At 44.8% G+C, this 20,201-nt stretch overlaps 1 long non-coding RNA gene across 1 annotated transcript in view; it reads right to left on the bottom strand.

Moving 5' to 3' along the window:
- LOC132004808 (uncharacterized) overlaps positions 1-20,201 on the bottom strand; it is a 47,798-nt gene that overhangs the window by 14,584 nt on the left and 13,013 nt on the right. The window contains exon 2 of the long non-coding RNA XR_009400652.1: positions 17,877-17,929. This is a non-coding gene — a long non-coding RNA (uncharacterized LOC132004808). The remainder of the gene's footprint in view (positions 1-17,876; positions 17,930-20,201) is intronic.

The raw sequence follows: 20,201 nt of genomic DNA, 5'->3' as shown, positions 1-20,201 counted from the left end.
TGTACCTCTTCCAAGACCACAGACTCACGAGATCCTCGGCTCTAGAGCATAAGTGGCTTATGGAGGACGCCTAAACACTTTGTTTTAACCAGTTCCTGGATGCCTGAGAAGACACGTCCCTGGAACACAATCATCAATAAAAACCCCAGATCCAGAGCAAATACGAGACCCCCTTTCCTTTCTGAGTCTCCTGGGCACTTCATTCATATCTACATTCTCTTTATCTCTTTAATAAACTCTGCTCTCATTTCCTCTCACTTTGCATTTGACTCCCATCCTGGGAGAAGCCAAGAATCCTCTTGGCTGGTCCTGCAGGACCCCCACTGGGTTTTGGGCCCAGCCAGGCTGCTTTGAAAAGACCCAGAATAGTCAATACAATATTGAAGGAAAAGAACAAAGCTGGAGGACTGATACTGACTTCAAGACTTACTATTAATCTACAGCAATCAAGACAGTGTGATATTAGCCAAATCATGGACAAATAGATCAATAGAACAGAACAGAGAGCCTAGAAACAGACCAACATAAAAATAATCAATTGATTTTTGACAAAGCAGCAAAGGCAATACAATAGAGAAAACAACAGTCTTTTCAACAAATGGTGCTGGGACAACTGGACATCCACATGTGGAAAAAAAATGGATATAGACACGACCTTACACCCTTCACAAAAATTAACTGAGAATGTATCACAGACCTAAGGGTGAAAAGTAACACTGTAAAACCCTCCCAGAAGATAACATAGGAGGAAATCTGAATGGCTATAACATAGGAGGAAATCTGGTTTGGCAATGATTTTACAGATACAATAGCAAAGCCATGATCCGTGAAAGATAGAATTGATATGCTAGACTTCACTAAAATTAAAGAAGTTCTGCTCCGTGAAAGACTCCTTGAAGAAAATGAAAACTCAAATCACATACTGTATTTGTAAAAGATATATCTGATAAACAGCTCTTATCTAAAACATAGAAAAAGCTCTTGGGATGGCAGGGTGGCTCAGAGGGTTAAGCCTCTGCCTTCAGCTCAGGTCATGATCTCAGGGCCCTGGGATCAAGCCCCGCAGGTGGCACCATCATCATCATCATTATCATGGGGCTCTCTGCTCAGCAAGGAGCCTGCTTCCTCCTCTCTCTCTGCCTGCCTCTCTGCCTACTTGTGATCTCTCTCCCTCTGTGTCAAATGAATAAATAAAATCTTAAAAAAAAAAAAAGTTCTTAAAATTCAACAAGACCTGAGAAGAAGATAAACATATAAGGAAATGAGTATATAAAAAGATGCTTCACATCCTGTCATCAGGGAAATGCAAATTTTTTTTCTTAAAGATTTTATTTATTGGGGTGCCTGGGTGGCTCAGTGGGTTAAAGCCTCTGCCTTCCGCTCAGGTCATGATCCCAGAGTCCTGGGATCGAGCCCCGCATCAGGCTCTCTGCTCAGTGGGGACCTGCTTCCTCCTCTCTCTCTCTGCCTACTTGTAATCTCCGTCTGTCAAATAAATAAATAAAATCTTTAAAAAAAAAAAAAAGATTTTATTTATTTATTTGACAGTGAGAGAGATTGAGAGAGAGAAAGCACTAGTTGGGGGGAGGGGCAGAGGGAGAAGGAGAAGCAGACTTGTTCCTGAGCAGGAGTCCTAGGATTTTGACCTGACCTGAAGGCAGATGCTTAACAGACTAAGCCACCCAGGTACCCTGGAAATGCAAATTAAAAACAAGATAACACTACACTTATCAGTATGGCCCGCAGGCAGAATGCTGATAACACCAAAGGCTGACAGGGATATGGAGCCACAGAAGGATGTCTCATTTATGAGGATAGAACCCTCACTGCAAGAGTTTGGCAAGCAGGTGGCTTAGTCGTTAAGTGTCTGCCTTTGGCTCAGGTCATGATCCCAGGATCCTGGGATCGAGCCCCCACATCAGCAGGCTCCCTGCTCCGTGGGAAGCTTGCTTCTCCCTCTCCCGCTTCCCTGCATTGTGTTCCCTTTCCGCCAAATAAATAAGATCTTAAAAAAAAAAAAGAGAGAGAGAGGGAGAGAGAGAGAGTTTGGGAAGAGTAGGGTTTAGCTTTCCTACATCTCCAACTAGAAGCGGGTGGACGAGTCATTTGGAGAGCCAATCCACTACACCCTCCGTAGATAGGACACGGTATCTCACTCCCAGCAACAGAGAACCTATTACCTCTTTGAGCTTTACCGATCTAACACATGAAAAACAGTACCTTGTTGTTTTAATTGGCATTGCTCTTATTTATGGGAGAGGCTGACTGTCCTCTCTGATAGACCATCACAATGTGCACCTCTGTCAATAGAATTCCTCGTGAATGCTGCCCCCTGGAGTTGTGTAATATGGTTACATACCATTTGCATTTCCTTTTGTGAATTCTTCATGTACTTTGCCCACATCCTGGCTTCCTTTTTTCTCGATATATTTAACAGGAAACACATGGGGCCTGAGCATGTGGCATCCCAGTACCACAGTTTTCCAAATCTAAATCTTACCCAGTGTGATGGTTAATTTTGTCAACTTGGCGAAGGCATGTCCAAAGAACTGGTAAAATATTACTTCTAGACGTGTTTCTGAGTGTGTTTCTGGAAGGGATTAGCATTTGAATCAACAGATTGAGTCAGGAAGACTGTCCTCACCAGTGCTGGTGGATATCATGGAATTCACCGAGGGCCTGACTAGAGCAAAATACAGAGAAAGGGTGAATTGGCTTTCTACTTGAGCTGGAGACCTCCATCTTCTCCTGCCTTCAGATATCTGCCCTCCTGGTTCTCAGGCCTCTGCACTCAAACTGGGACTTATACCATTGCCCCTTCCCACTTCTCAAACCTTTGGGTTCAGACCTGGAACCACATCACCAGCTTTCCTGAGCCCCAGAGTACAGACGGCAGACCATGGGACTTCTAAGCTTCCATAAATACATGAGCCAATTCCTCATAATAAATCTCATTCTAGGGGCACTTGGGTGGCTCAGTCAGTTAAGCATCGGACTCTTGAGCTCAGCTCAGGGCTTGCTCTCAGAGTCATGAGTTCAAGCCCTGCACTGGGCTACAAGCCCAGCATAGAGCCTACTTAAAAACAAAAAACAAAAAACAAAAAAAAAAAACCACACCTCATTCTATTGGGTATGTTTCTCCAGACAATTTTAACTAATACACGAAATGACCGGACAACATTTTTCCCCCTTTGGGTCATCTCCCCACAAAGGGATGTTCCCAGGGAAGAATAGGGAGGAATAGCTTCAACTTAGAATGTCACAAGCATTTCAAGTTCTGGAGCTCTAGAACTTTGAAGTTAAATTGTAGTCAAAGTGCTTCCCCTGCACCAATTTATACAAAGTCTAGTTTGCCTCCTGCCTGCTGCATATTTAATTATGAATCATGCTGGATGGATGGGGACACAATGTGCCCAGTGAGCTGGGCGGCCATTACTGCCTGCTGGGCTTGTGTTCTTGCGGTTTATAATGTCTTCTCGGGTGAATAATAACCTCGTGTTCATGCCAGGCCTTTAGGTCTTTGCTGATGACCTATAGAGGCTGGAAGCCTGAGATCTCCAATTCAACAGCAGGCCTTTTAAGCCTGGTCAATCAATCAGGCCACATAGAGCCACAGAAAGTACAAGCTGCTGATGCAGAAGGACCCAAGTACTCAGAGGAACATACTGCCTGCCTGGAAGTGTGGGGCTGAATTTTTTTTTCTTCTCTTGAAAATGCCCAGTTCCTAGGGGGGCTCAGGTGCTCAGTAGTGGCACCAGCTAATAAGAAGTATACTTAGGGCTTTCCTCTAAGTTCTGATCTGATGTACCAAATTCCATCTTTTTTTTTTTTTTTTTACCAAATTCCATCATTAGTTATTCATTCCTTTGGCTTAAACCTTCCCCCAGAAACCGAGTACTGCCTCCTGACTTAGTTATTATTTTCCACTTGGTCAGGCTCAAAGTGTCCTAGTCATTTTTTTAAAAAAGATTTTATTTATTTATTTGACAGAGAGATAGAGAGCACAAGTAAGCAGAGCAATAGGCAGAAGGAGAGAGAGAAGCAGGCCCTCTGCTAAGCAGGGGCCCTGATACGGGGCTCAATCCCAGGACCCTGGAATCATGACCTGAGCCGAAGGCAGCCACTTAACCAACTGAGCCACCCAGGCGCCCCTGTCCTAGTCACTTTTAGTCCCATCCCGTCTTTTCCCTCCCTCCCCTCCCTCTTCTAATTAATCATGAAGGCTCCTCAGTTATTCCTTCAGAGTATTTCTGGGGAAGGCCTACTACTGGAGTGGTTAGAGTACTGGTTGTGTAACCTTGAGCAAGTGATTCCAACTCTCTCTGAGCCTTAGTTTCTTCACCTATAAAGTGAAGCTGGCAATATCCTCCCTTACAGGGTCTTTTGTAAAGATAAAAATAATACATGGTTATTTAAAGAAAACATACATGCCCACACACAACACCATTTCCCCAGAAGCCTCTCTGACTGACTATTGTCAAGCTTAGAGATTTATAAGATTCTTTGTATATCTTTTTAAAACACATACACAGATAATACATGGTTTTATAAAAATGAGATCATATTCCATGTTTTTAAAAAAGCGGCATGGCCCAAGCTGGTCCTTTCCTTTCTGTTCCCTCCTCCACGACCCCAATTCAGGTCCTTATTCATTTCTGTGACAGCTTCTTCCACTTCTTAACCAGCTCCCTGCCTGCAACCCTACTTGCAGTTTTCCTCTCTTCAAAACATCCTCCTTTGGGGCGCCTGGGTGGCTCAGTGGTTAAAGCCTCTGCTTTCGGCTCAGGTCACGGTCCCAGGGATCCCTGGGATCGAGCCCCGCATCAAGCTCTCTGCTCAGCAGGGAGCCTGCTTCTCTTCCTCTCTCTCTGCCTGCCTCTCTGCCTACTTGTGATCTGTGTCTGTCAAATAAATAAAATCTTTAAAAAACAACAACAACAACAAGAACCAAAAAAATCCTCCTTCTCACTGCTGTTGCTCAGGTTAACTTTAATAAAACACTCTTCAGATTATGACCTGTGCATGCTCAGAAACCTACAGCTCCCATTGCCCTTGAGTATCGGGTCCCAACTCCTGGCAACAAAGGCTCCCTAAACCGGCCCAAACCTGGCGGGCTCAGCAGGCATCTCCCTAGTGCCCACTGCGCACCAGCCTCAGGCTTGGCTCAGGGATGGAGATGCAGCAATGAATAAGCCGCAGTCTCCTCCACCACCTAGAGGGAGGTCAGACGGGTTAACAGCCCATTTTCTTTTTCTTTTCTTTCTTTCTTTCTTTTTTTTTTTTTTTTAAGATTTTATTTAGTTATTTGACAGACAGAGATCACAAGTAGGCAGAGAGGCAGGCAGAGAGAGAGGGGGGGAAGCAGGCTCCCTGCTGAGCAGAGAGCCCGATGTGGGGCTCAATCCCAGGACCCTGGGATCATGACCTGAGCTGAAGGCAGAGGCTTAACCCACTGAGCCACCCAGGCGCCCCTAACAGACATTTTCTATGATACATGGTAAATAGTAGGATAAAGGTAATCCCAGGAAGCTATAGGACCTTCAGGAAGCATCCACCTTCCTGGCCACGTCCTCATTTCCTCTCATCCAAATCCACCCTAGTCTATATCCCACACATATCCTGGAGACTCTGTCTTTACCCTCAGGTGGGTAGGGCCTGGTGACTCAGATAGTACCACCTGCTGCACATTATTCCATTCATTTTTGGGGCCACCGCCAAGACTGCATCTCTTCAAGGGCATCCACAGTAGAATGGATAAATCAATAGATTCAGTTAGTCTGTGGAACATTGCAGCGCAGCGAGATGAATGGGTTACAAGGCCGTGTAGTAACATGGATGAATCTCGTAGACCTAATGTTGAGTGACAGAAGCCAGACGCAGAAGGGTACATAGCCTTATGATTCCATTTACATAAATCTAAGTATAGGCAAAACTAATCTGTGGTGTTAGAAGTCAGGATACAAAAGTTTCACGGAACACTGCTTACTCTCATTATGTGTGATGTGTTCTATTGTTTCTTTTTGGTTCTATTTCTTTCCTTCTTTTTTAAGTGCTGGTCATCACCCACTGAATTGACCTGATAGAGAACCAAAACGCACACTTTGAAACACACACTACTCTAGTATCCCCATCAGGAAAAGTGAACTAAGTAGTCCTCCTCCAACCTCACTTTTTCCTTGAGCTCCTGGTCCATAGCATGCTTCCCTTTCACAAAAGAGCTTCTGCCCACAGGGAAGTCCCTCTCCTTCTTTCTTCGCTCTGCACTGGCTAACGTTGACTTCCCTGTTGCATTGAATCCACTCTGGCAACCAATAACCGCCATGCCGCCCACCCAGAGGTCACTTCTCTGTTAGCTCTGACTTTGCTTCTCAGTGGCATTAACCCTTCTTGGCATCTGTGATGGTGAATTTTACGAGTTAACTTGGCTAGGCCGACAGTACCCAGATATTTGACCAAACATTATTCTGGATGTTTCTGTGAGAGTGGTTTTGGGTGAGCTTTACCTATAAATCAGCGGACTCTGAGTAAAGCAGATTGTTGTCCATAATTTAGGTGCCCCTCATCCCAACAGTTAAAGGCCTGAATAAAACAAATGGTTGACCTCTCCTGAGCAAGAGGAAATTCTGCCATCAGACTGCCTTTGGATTTCATGCACAACAATGGCTCCTCCTGGTTTGCCAGCAGACTGCCTTTGGACTTGAACTGCAAATCTTTCCTGTGTCTCCAGCCAGCTGGTTCTCCCAACAGATTTTGGAGTCACCAAGCCTTTGCTATTGTGAGCCTATTCCTTAAGAGAAATCTCTTTCTATGCATATTCACATCCAATTAGTTCAATTTCTCTGAAGAACCTTGACTATGACAGTATCTAACTGCATGCCCTTGTCTGTTTCTACTCATTGGTCTCTGAAGAGATTCTTATTTATTCAATAAATAAAAAATTTAATAAATAGACAATATTTTTTCAAATATACAATATTTATAAATTGAATTATTATTCTCTTTAGAACCCATTTCCCCTTGTATGGAACCAAAAAAAGACTCCAAATAGCCAGAGGAATATTGAAAAAGGAAACCAGGGGCACCTTGGGTGGCTCAGTGGGTTAAGCGTCTGCCTTCAGTTCGGGTCATGATCCCAGGATTCTGGGATTGAGCCCTGTGTTGGGCTCCTTGCTCAGTGGGGAGCCTGCTTCTCCCTCTGCATGCTGTTCCCCTGTTTGTGTTCTCTCTTGCTCTCTCAAATAAATAAATAAAATCTTAAGAAAAATAGTTATTAAAAAAGAAAAAGGAAACCAACTCTAGTGGCATCACAATTCCAGACTTCAAGCTCTATTACAAAGCTGTAATCATCGAGGCAGTATGGTAGTGGCACAAAAACATAGATTGATGGAACAGAACAGAGAGCCCAGAAATGGACCCTCAAGTCTGTGGTCAACGAATCTTAGACAAAGCAGGAAAGAATGTTCAATGGAAAAAAGTCTCTTCAACAAATGGTGTTGGGAGAATTGGACAGCCACATGCAGAAGAATGAAACTGGACCATTTCCTTACACCACACACAAAAATAGACTCAAAATGGATGAAAGACCTCAATGTGAGACAGGAATCCATCAAAATCCTTGAAGAGAACACAGGCAGCAACCTCTTCGACCTCAGCAGCAGCAACTTCTTCCTAGAAACACTGCCAAAGGCAAGGGAAGCAAGGGCAAAAATGAACTATTGGGACTTCATCAAGACCAAAAGCTTTTGCACAGCAAAGGAAACAGTCAACAAAACCAAAAGACAACCGACAGAATGGGAGAAGATATTTACAAACAACATATCAGATAAAGGGCTAGTATCCAAATCTATAAAGAATTTATCAAACTCAACACCCAAAGAACAAATAATCTAATCAAGAAATGGACAGAAGAGGGGCACCTGGGTGGCTCAGTGGGTTAAGCCTGAGCCTTTAAAGAAACAGCACAAGGCACCTGGATGGCTCAGTTGGTTAAGCCGCTGCCTTCAACTCAGGTCATGATCCCGGGGTCCTGGGATCGAGCCCCGCATCGGGGTCTCTGCTCAGTGGGGAGCCTGTTTCCACCTCTCTCTCTCTGCCTGACTCTCTGCCTACTGTGATCTCTTTCTGTCAAATAAATAAATAAAATCTTTAAAAAAAAAAAAAAGAAAGAAATAGACAGAAGACACGAACAGACATTTCTGCAAAGAAGACCTCCAGATGTCTAACAGACACATGAAAAAGTGCTCAACATCACTCAGCATCAGGGAAATACAAATCAAAACCACAGTGAGATACCACCTCACACCAGTCAGAATGGCTAAAATTAGCAAGTCAGGAAACAGCAGGTGTTGGCGAGGATGCAAAGAAAGGGGAACCCTCCTACACTGCTGGTGGGAACGCAAGCTGGTGCAGCCACTCTGGAAAACAACATGGAGGTTCCTCAAAACGTTGAAAATAGAGCTACCCTACAACTCAGCAATTGCACTATCGGGTATTTATCCCAAAGATATAAATGCAGTGATCCGAAAGGGCACATGCACCCAAATGTTTATAGCAGCAATGTCCACAATAGCTAAACTAAGGAAAGAGCCTAGATGTCCATCAGCAGATGAATGGATAAAAAAAAAATGTGGTATATATACACAGGAATATTATGCAGACATTAAAAAGTGAAATCTTGACATTTGCAACAATGTGGATGGAACTAGAGGGTATCATGCTTAGTGAAATAAATCAGAGAAAGACAATTACCATATGATCTCAATGATATGGAGAATTTGAGGAACAAAACAGAGGATCATAGGGAGGGAAAAATGAAATAAGATGAAATGAGAGAGGGAGAAAAACCATAAGAGATTCTTAATCTCAGGAAACAAACTGAGGGTTGCTAGAGTGAGAGAGGGTGGGAGAAATGGGGTGGCTGGGTGATGGATATTGGGGAGGGTATGTGCTATGCTGAGCCTATGAATTGTGTTAAGACTAATGAATCACAGACCTGTGCCGCTGAAACAAATAATACATTACATGTTAAAAAAAAAAAAAAAAAAAAAAAGGAGGGGTGACTGGGTGGCTCAGTGGGTTAAATCCTCTGCCTTCAGCTCAGGTCATGATCTCAGGGTCCTGGGATTGAGCCCCGCATTGGGCTCTCTGCTTGCAGGGAGCCCGCTTCCTCCTCTCTCTCTGCCTGCCTCTCTGCCTACTTGTGATCTATCAAATAAATAAATAGAATCTTTTTTTAAAAAAAAAAAAAAAGGATCTATTTTCCCAAAGTACTACTCTCCAACTGACTGTTCGTTCAGTGGGGAAGTACCTTCATCATTCATCATTCTTCCTTTCTTTTCTTTTTTTTAAAGATTTTATTTATTTATTTGACAGAGAGAGACACAGTGAGAGAGGGAACACTAGCAGGGGGTGTGGGAGAAGGAGAAGCAGGCTTGCCACAGGGCAGGGAGCCCGATGCGGGGCTCGATCCCAGAACCCTAGGATCAGGACCTGAGCTGAAGGCAGATGCTTAATGACTGAGCCACCCAGGTGCCCCTCCTTTTTTTTTTTTTTTTTTTAAGTAGGCTCCCCATCCAGCATGGAGCCTAACTTGGGGCTTGAACTCATGACCCTGAGATCAAGACCTGAGCTGAGATCAAGAGTCAGATATTTAACCGAGTGCCCCCAAGTGCCCCTCCATCATCCAGGTTTCTGAATGTCCAAATTTATCCCCAGTATGTTCACAAGGTAGCGCTCCTTTCTATTTTCTACATCTTGTTAATTAACTAAATGCCTGTCATTTACTAGCTGTGAGATTCTGAGCAAATTATTTACCTCTCTGCCTCAGTCTCCCCATTTATAGGATGGGGACAATAGGGGCACCTGGTTGGCTCAGTTGGTAGAGTATGCAACTCTTAATCTCAGAGTTATGAGTTCAAACCCCACGTTGAGCATGAGGCCTACTTAAAATAGAATAAAATAAAAATACGTTAAATAGAATGAGGCAATAGAAGAACCTACCCCATTAAGGTTGCTGTGATAACGGAATTAAAAATGCCCAGCACACAGCAAGCATTAAATCGTTGTTTGCTAAGGGTGTTCTTTCCTCTGGAGCACTGGGGTCATCCCAGCCACCTCCCGCCCTGTCTCCTCTCTAACGGGCTGTATTGGGTAGCTATTACTGTACAGTAAACCATCCCCAAACTCAGTGGCTGGAAACAATTGCTCGTGGATCTGTGGGCCAGACGGGTAATTCTGCTGACCGGAGCAACTTCACCTAATCTCTACCAGGCCCACTCATGTATCTACAGGCAGCCAGCAGGCCGCTGGTGGCTGGTGGGTCCAGGATGGCCTCGTCTACACATGTGGCTTCTGGGTGGGCAGCAGGGCTGACTGGGTCACGATGCTCCAACAGTCTAGCCTGGGACTGTTTTCACAGAAGAGGCAGTGTGCAGAGAAAAAGCTGGAGTAGGCAAGTTTTCCCGGGGCTGAGGTGTGGTCCACCATCCCTAGCCTCTGGACTCTGAGTCTGGTCTGGATTCAAAGGCTGCAGAAATAGACTCTGCCTTTAAGATGGAGGAGCTGCAAAGTCATCTCATGAAGGAAGAAGTCACGGGGAGGGATCAGGACGGCCAGTTTCGATATCAAAATATCGCTACAGCACTGGTGTCTCCTGTGGGGAGTTCGGAATATACAAGCCCCTTCAGGTGACAGGAGTGTCACCTCCCAGTTTCCCAGTTTTGAGGCCAGATCAAACTGGATTTAAATGCCAGCTCCATCAACTACCTGTGAGGTCTGTGGGTGACCTACTCTACATCTCGGAGCTTCGGTTGTTGTGGGGATTAAACAGGGCTCTACAGTGAAAGGGCTGAGCACACGCAAGGTGCCCAGGGCACAAAGAGCACATATTCAACAAAGAGGTCACATTCTTAGAGCACAGGCCCATCCTGCGTTGTGCTGAATCCTACCCACCTCTGCTTCCCTAGCCTGAGGAGATGGAAAGCAGGCTAAGCAGGATTTCAGATGGAGAACCATGAAATGGCAATTACAGAGTAAGAGCTTAATGATAGTTCTTTGGGGAGAAAAAGTGAGGAATGCAATCTGGTGGGGGAGAGGAAAGGGGCCTGGGCGGAGGGGCAAGAGGAGGGGAGAGAGAGAGAGGCAGGTCAAAAAAGGAAAAGCTGAGCCATTGGAAAGGCATCTCTCCTCACCCTCTAAAAATATATATATTCATTATATTTTTCTTTCATGTTTTGTTGCTCTACTTACAAAATTAGTGTGTGCTCCCTTTAAGGAGTTTAAAAAATACGTCCACTGAGGGCATTATGCTAAGTCAAATAAATCGTAGAATGACAAATACCATATGCTCTCACTTATATACAAGCCTAAAAACAAAAGCAAAACTCAACTCATAGATACAGGGAACACATAGGCGGTTGTCAGATGTGGGGTAGGCAAAACGGGTGAGGAGGTCACAACACACACGCTTTCAGTTGTAAGGCCTGTGCTGCACAGTATGATAACTATAGCTAATACTGTACTGTGTATTTGAAAGTTGCTAAGGGAATACATCTTAAAAGTTCTCCTCCCGAGGAAAAAAAAATGTGTAGCTACATGTAGTGATGGATATCACCTGGGCTTGTTTTGGTGATCACAGCTCAGAATGTACAAATGCTGAATCATTCTGTTGTACGCCTGAAACTAATATAATGCTCTACGTCAATTACATCTCAGTAAAATATACATCAACTACTTCACCCACCGTCCCACCTAATGGCTGGTATTTATGTGAGCCTCAGGGGCCTGAGCCCACACGGTCCCAAAGGCTTTAGACTCCAGTGACTCAGGTGACTCCCCTTCCAGTAGGCTCTGCTCTCCCCACCGCACAGTGGAGGGCGGGAACAGGGACACAGAGACTGTAAGTAACCCACGTAGGGTGTCATGTCTCGTAAAGAGCAGAGTGTGGATTCCATCCATGCTCCCTAGGGCTGGAGGCCTCACATGTCACCGCTGGGTCCCAGGACCTCCTGGACGCCCTGACACTTGGTATACTGCCCTCCACTTTCTTTCACTTTCAGGTTACCACTATTTTATTACCTTTCAAAGGCTGTTTGAAAGAGCTTGTCTTTCTCGTATCTTCTTTTGTAGTACTATTCCCAGAGGTGTTTATGTGTGTGTGTTCCCTTCCATGTCTACTTTATTAATTTACAATTTTGATATAACTTCAAGCCTATTCAAAAGTTGTAAGAATTGTACAGTAAACTCCCAGAAACTCTCCTGCCTATATTAACCAGTCATTTGCCATTTGCATTATCATTTTCTCTATTAGTGTAAATATTTATATAGGCATGTGCATTTTTCTGAACAATCTGAGATTAAATTGGAGACATTATGCCCTTTAACCCCTAAATACTGCAGTGTGAATTTCCTAAGAGATTTCCATCCCTAACCACAGACCAATTAGCAAACTCAGGGCATTTAATATTGCAACAGTACTATTATTAACAGTACTAATCTACAGTCCATATTTAAACCAATCAATCAGCTCTCTCTCTATTTATATAACCTTTTCCCATGCCAGTATCTAACTGGATCTTGCTTGGCATGTAGTTGTCATATCGTTTCAACCTCCTTTAAAGGGGAACAGTGTCTTAGTCTTTTTCTTTCTTGACTTTGACTTTTTTTTTTTAAAGATTTTATTTATTTATTTGACAGACAGAGATGACAAGTAGGCAGAGAGGCAGGCAGAGAGAGAAGAAGGGAAGCAGGCTCCTCGCTGAGCATGGAGAGCCTGACGTGGGGCTCGATCCCAGGACCCTGGGACCATGACCGGGGACGAAGGCAGAGGCTTTAACCCACTGAGCCACTCAGGTGCCCCTGAGCAATACTATTTTTAACCTGGCTTTTTCACATTCTAGATCACTGAAAGTTTTGCCCCAGCATCATACTTAATGATTTCAGAGTATTTCATTCAAAAAGTGCACCATGATTTGTCTGGTCAGGGCCCTGTGTTTGGGCATGTAGCCGGTTTTCCATTTTTCCATATAATCAATCATACTGTTTATGAACATCCTCCCAAACAAGCAGCAGCACAGGTCTCAAAGCTACCCTGCTGGGATATCAATCTTGAATCTAATGCTCTCTGACTTCAGGCACACTGCTTCATGGTTTGGAGCCTCAGTCTCCCCATCTATAAAATAGGGGGGAAGATAATCATGATAATGGCACCCATGTCATCTGTTGTAAGGATCTAAGTGTGTTAATAGAAATACAGTGATTAAAACAATGCTTGGCACAAGGGAAATGCTCAGCAAGTGTTAACCACTATTATGAGTCACTGGGAATGTTTTCGAGAAGTTAAAAAAAAAAAAGCACATTCAGTTGACCCCAAAAGGCATTCAGGTTTTTTCCTTTCCGTATGGTATTTGTCGGTAAAGTCACTGAGTGGGATTCATGTCACGATATGACAGAGTGAGGAAGGCCCAGACTGCAGGGCACAGAGGTCTGAACCCCAGCCTCGACTTGTTAGTGAAGAAGCTGCTGTGTGATCTTTGAAAAGTACTTTGATGTCTCTGAGCTCCTGTTTGCTCATATGAAGAGCTGGGACAACGCAGCATACAGTAGAGTGTGAGGTTAATTAGCCTGGCTTTGGGGTCATGTAGAACTGATTTGCAGAAATTATCTGCCACTCACTCTCCTAAAACCCTCGGGTAAGTTATTTAACTTACTTAAGCCTACTCGCAAGGCTGCTGTGAGGACAGGAAGGTGCCAGGGGCCAAGCATGTGCAGGTTCACCACGGCGGCTGTTATTAATGTTACCAATTCTAGCCCCGGATTAAAGTATGAAGAAGTTGCAAATTTTCAAGTGTTACTGAAGTCAAGAGCATGAGCTCTTAAATAGAGACAGAGTGGCAAGTCAGAGTGAAACAGCAAACCACGGAAGTTTAACCATTTGTGGGGAAGGGTTTAAATAAGGAGCGCGCCTGGGCGGCTCAGTCCTTAAGCATCGGCCTTTGGCTCCGGTCATGGTCCCCGGGTGCGGGGATCACTCCCCACATTAGGCTCCCTGCCCAGCAGGAAGCCTGCTTCCCCCTCTCCTACTTCCCCTGCTTGTGTTCCCTCTCTTGTTGTCTCTCTCTTTGTCAAATAAATAAAATCTTAAAAAAAAAAAAAAGAAAGAAAATAACATCAAATTGGACCCCTCCCATTTCCCAAACTTTGCTGATTACAGGACTTACCCAGAGAGTTTTAAAAAAATATAGGTTCTAAATAAATAAAATCTTTAAAAAAAAAAAATGGGGGGGGGCACCTGGGTGGCTCAGTGGGTTAAGCCGCTGCCTTTGGCTCAGGTCATGATCTCGGGGTCCTGGGATCGAGTCCCGCATCGGGCTCTCTGCTCAGCAGGGAGCCTGCTTCCTCCTCTCTCCCTGCCTGCCTCTCTGCTTACTGATAGGCAACCTGAGGATCAGAGAGTTAAATGATTTGCCCGAGGTCATAGATGGCAAGATATCCAGGTGTCTCTGATTTCCAGTCTTAAGAACTACCCTAAACTGACTGGTCAGAACACTCAGCTCCGTCCATTAGGCTAGATGACCCGAGATGCAGGTGAGTATCACTGGGCTCATCGCTTTACAGTTTTCAGAGCCCTCTTAAAAAAACAGCTTTATTAAGGTATCACTTACATAAAAAATTTGTCTATGTGAAGCACGCCATTTGCTGGTTCTTAATATATTCACCGAGTTGGGTGAACATTACCACGATTCATTTTAGAACGTTTCCATCACCCCACACAGAGGCTCGTGTCCATTCACAGTTACTCTCATCTCCTCCCCAGCCCCTGGCAACCACTACTCTATTTTCTATCTCCATGGATTTGCCCACTCTGGACGTTTCATATAAACACAGTCACACCACATGTGGCCTCTTTGTGCGTGGCTTTTTTCACTTAACATCATGTTTTCAGGTTTGTCTCTGTTGAGGCAGGTTATCTGTTGCCAAACTCCATTACTTTTTATGGCTGAGTAATTCTCCAGTGCATGGATATACCACATTTTGTCTTCAGCTGATGGCATTTGGGCCATTTCTACTCTTTGGCTATTCTGAATAATGTTGCTATGAATGTTTGTCTACAGGTTTTTCATTTCTCTCAAATACATACCTAGGAGTGGAATTACTGGGTCATACAGTGACTTCACATTTAATCATTTGAGGAACTCAGAATTTTTTCCAAAGTGGCTATGCCGTTTTACCTTTCTGTCAGCAGTTTCTGAGGGTTCCTTCCAGAACACTTTTATAAGTACAAACTTGGTTAATCCCCACAACAACCCCAGAGACAGGCATCCTTACCTGCACCTTCCCAATGAAGACACTGAGGGGCAGAGAGGGGACGTGACTTCTCAGAAGACACCAGCTATGAGGGTAGGACTCCAATCCTGGCACTGGACTTTTTCCTCCAAGAAACCTGATTTGGGGCCAATTCAGTGGATTCTAGGGCTTTAAGAAGTGATGTGTGATGGGCAGAGAGAAGGACTCTCTCTGGTACAAAGCCTTGGAATGGAGATGGAAGCTTCCAGGTTTCGGGATGGAGCCATCAAAGCCACTGCTGTTTGCGTTTTAATAGGCGACAGCTGGAGCCAGGTTCTGACTAATTAATGATGATCAAAGTGCTCTGAAAAGACGGAGTGCTCTGCAAACGCCAACCATGAATTATTCACAGCTGGTCTTCTTAGCTAGAGGGGAGGAGGCTGTCCAGGAGAAGAACCAGAAGCCCTCGCTTCCTCCTCATCTTGCAAGAGCCTGAGCCCTCTCGTAGGACTCAGTTTTTCAGTCCAGAAAATGGGGTTGTGAGGCTCTCATGCCTTTATGCTCCTTGGTCAGGACCTGGCAGAGAGGGGCTGGCAACCTGAGTCCTGTTCCCATTGAGGCAGTACCTACCAGAGCTGCCTCCACCAAGGAGGCATATTAATTATTAATAAATAATTAATAATAACGACACCAACCTAGAGTTCAGGAGTTGGCAAACATTTTCTATAAAAGATCAGATCGTAAATATTTTAGGCTTTGTAGGCCTGTCACGTTACACAATTCTACCACTGTAGCTCAAAAGCACCACAGACGAATGTGAAGGAATGACATAGCTGTTCAGTGAAACTTTATTAGTGGCCACTGAAATTTGATGTCTGTCTAATTTTCACGTGTTGCAAAATATCATTCTCCTTTTGATTTTCCCAACCATTTAAAAACATTAAAAAAAACAAACAAACCCAACACCATTTTTAATTCCTGGAGGAATTAAGACATAAGACAGGGGTTAATTTGAGGCAGCAGGGGTTGCCTCAAAATGTGATACATAATTACTTTTTGACCCAGCAATTCCACTCCTCTATCCAAAAGAAATGAAGACAAAATGTGTGCCTCAAAGTTTAGAGCTGGGCTACTCACAAAAGCCAAAAAGTAGAAAAAAACACACATGCCCATCAAGTAATGAACAGAGAAACAAAATATGGTAAAGCCATACAATGGAATACTGTTCAGCTGTAAAAAGGAATGAGTTTGTTTTTTTTTAAATTTTATTTATTTATTTGACAGAGAGAGATCACAAGCAGCAGAGAGGCAGGCAGAGAGAGAGAGAGAGAGGGAAGCAGGCTCCCCGCTGAGCAGAGAGCCCGATGCGGGCCTCGATCCCAGGACCCTGAGATCATGACCTGAGCCGAAGGCAGCGGCTTAACCCACTGAGCCACCCAGGCGCCCAGGAATGAGTTTTATATATGCTACAATACGGATGAGCCTTGAAAATATGCTGAGTGAAGGACAAAGGGCATATTGTAGGATTACACGGAGAGGAAATGTCTGTAGCGACAGAAGGCATAGGAGTTGTCGCTGGGGTGGAGGGGGTGAGGGGCCGGGCGGTGATGGCTGAAGCACATGGGGTTTCCTTTGGGGTGGTAAAAAGTTCCAAAATTGATTGTGGTGATGATAGCACAGCTCTGTGAATATACTAAAATCCACGGACATATACACTCCAAACGGGTCAACTGAGTGGTAAGTGAATTAGGTCTCCATGAGGCCATGAGAGAGGCTTGACGGGAGGTGCATTGTCATTTGCTGACCCCAGAGGCGGCCTGTCCTTGTTTAGACTTTCACAAAGCACCTTTCCTCCTGATGTCACAAACAGCCAGGCATGAATCCCTGCCGCCTCTGAGAAAGCCAAGGCCCGAGAAGGGACTGACTTGTTCTAGGATGTAGGTAACCAACCCAGAGGTATGCACAGAGCCCGGGTCTCTTCCCATTTACTACATTCAGAGCCGAGGTCGTCACTCCTCCAAGGCCCGGCGGCGGCGAGGTGGTGCCTGAGCAGACCCCTCCCCAGACCTGCCGCTCCCTGTTCTCGCTCCTCTGCCACGCCCCTGCCCCTCTCCCTTCTTTCCTTCCCAGCACTGCTGAGCAAGGCTCCCCTCCTCCTGCCTGACTCAGGGTGCTGGGAATGGATGGAAAAGAGAGAGGCTTCTGCAGAAATTCCGCCCGTATGACATATCTGGAAAAGGACCTGGGAAGGGTAAGGAACGGGTCCAACGTTGTATGGCTGATACCTGACCTTTGATTTCCTTGACATGAACGAATAGAGAGCGTTCGGGGCTGGGGTAGGACAATCCTATTCCTAATTCTTTTCCCCACAATACTCCTTACCCCAACATCTCCTGATTTTATTTTTCAAAGGCCTCAGTCACTACAAGGAGGCTAGGGTAGGGAGAATCCCTTCTAAAAAAATTAATTGTAGACGAATCAGGAAATAAGGATCACCCTGGTCTCACTCCCCAGGAGTGAAGATACAGATGACTTTGGGGAATATTTTGTGGTGAGCTCGCTGCCTGGGTTCAAATCCTGGGCTCGTCACTTACCATCTGTGTGATCCTGGGCAGTTCATTTTGTCTCTTGACCTCAGTTTCTTCACCTGTAAAATGGGAATAACAACAGCCAAATTGTTCTGTGAGAATTAGGTGAAGTTGTAAAGCACTAAAAACAGCCCACAGCCCATAGCAATACATTAAAACATTTTCCCAGTGTTTTCTACTCACCTATATATTTTCCTTATAAAAAGGGGGTTATTCTGTATCCACTCTGGATCTCTCCCCTCCATCTTAAGTGAATTATTAAAATTTTTCCATGGTATTAGAAGTCTTATAGAATATCTTTTTTTTTTTTTTTTAAGATTTTACTTATTTATTTGACAGACAGAGATCACAAGTAGGCAGAGAGGCAGGCAGAGGGAGAGGAGGAAGCAGGCTCCCTGCTGAGCAGAGAGCCTGATGCGGGGCTCGATCCCAGGACCCCGAGATCATGACCTGAGCCGAAGGCAGAGGCTTAATCCACTGAGCCACCCAGGCGCCCCAAAATATCTTTCTTAAGATAGCACATGTAGAAGTCCATCCCCTAAAGTGGGAAGTTGGGGAGTGATTGTTTTCCCCCTGAACCACCAAACACGTTTCTCCTGGCCTTTCGTCAATTACTGTTTCCGGACAAACTCCTAGGAAATTTGCTGAGTGAAAAGCAGGTGTTGAAGGCTTCTGCCACATAATGGTCAAACAGCCATTTGGAAAGGTTTAGAACTAGTTTCCCTTGCACCAGCTGGAAAAAGAAGGCCCGGTTCTCTCCAGCATATTGCCTCTTATCGTTTAGAAACATTTTCAATTTGACCCAGAAGTGCCGTTTGCTGTCTTCCTCCGATTCACAGTCCAAACTCTTCCCAGCGGTGCTCAGCTTCAGCATCTGCTCAAGCCCATAATCCCCGTGGGTGGTCCTGGGCTGGTAATCAACCTCCCGGAACCAGGAGTCTCAGTTATAGTCCCTGAGTATTGGCCTTCTACAATGAGATAATATACATAAAAACCCAACCCAAGGCCCAATTCTCAGTATTTGAAACATGGAGATTTTCAGAAAAGCTCTGTAGGTAATGGTGGTGCATGGTGGGGAAACAGGCCCAGGAAGGGGAAGTCTTCCCAATAAGAAGTCAGAAACGTCTAATGGAAAAATGGGTGAGGAACACGAATAGATAATCGAGAGCAGGAACTTAAATTGAGGTTAGGATACCAAGAGATGTTCACATTCGTTAGCTACTAGGGAAATCCAAGCCAAAACAAGGACGAGATACCAATTCAGATCAGCAAATGTTAGAACGTTGGAAAACACCACGTGTCAGGAGGATGTGGAGGAAATGGGGCTTCCATGCTCTACTGCGGAGTGTAAACCAATACCCCCGAACCCAGCAATTTGAGGCAAATATTCTGGGGATCTTCCCACATAACCAAGGAAGTTCGCAGCAGCTGTTGCTTGTGGTAGCTGGGAATAGGAGAGAAACAAATGCCCCTCAATGGGAACCGATATGCAAGGTATGGGATATTTTGGAACTATGGAGTCATTATGCAGTGGTTCAAAATAACGAAATAGACCAAAACAATGAAATAGACCAGCGCTCAATGCACACAGGTCTATGGGCCAAGTTTGACTTGTCCTGTCTTCGTGCAGCTTGGCTCATGAGCTAATAATGATTATTACATTGTTAAATGGTGGGGCAAAAATTAAGAGAATATTTTGTAACACATAAAAATGCTACGAAATTCAGGGCCATCCTGGGTGGCTCAGTCAGTTAAGAGCCTGACTTCAGCTCAGGTCATGATTCCCAAGTCCCGGGATCAAGCTCTGCATGGGGAGCCTGCTTCTCCCTCTTTCTCCGCCCGTCCCCTTCACTTGTTCTCTCTCTCTCTCACATAAATAAATAAAATCTTTAAAAAAAAAAATGTTTACTAGACAGAGTTGGGGAGGTGGGGAGTCTTACACAAACCAACAATGAGAGTGAACTCAGATAATTAATTCAACTCTCTTTCCTCAAGTTCTCCCTTCCCCCCAAAAGAGGGAGAGATTGAGAAAACAGGTTCTTTGTCCAAGATCATAAGAATCCAGCCGCCCAGGGTGCCTGGGTGGCTCAGTCGCTAAGTGTCTGCCTTCAGCTCGGGTCATGATCATGGGATGAAGCCCCACATGGGCTCCCTGCTTAGCAGGAAGCCTGCTTCTCCCTCTCCCACTCCCCTGCTGTGTTCTCTATCTTGCTGTGTTTTTCTCTGTCAAATAAATAAAATCTTTAAAAAAAGAAAGAAAGAAAGGAAAAAAAACGAAAGAAAAAGAACTCAGCCCTAACCCAGGCACCCCCCCCCCCCCCCCCCCCCCCC

The sequence above is a fragment of the Mustela nigripes genome, chromosome 17 (genome assembly GCF_022355385.1).
Source record: "Mustela nigripes isolate SB6536 chromosome 17, MUSNIG.SB6536, whole genome shotgun sequence".
NCBI classification, from domain to species: Eukaryota; Metazoa; Chordata; class Mammalia; order Carnivora; family Mustelidae; genus Mustela; species Mustela nigripes.
This window is presented reverse-complemented; position numbering and strand designations above follow the sequence as displayed.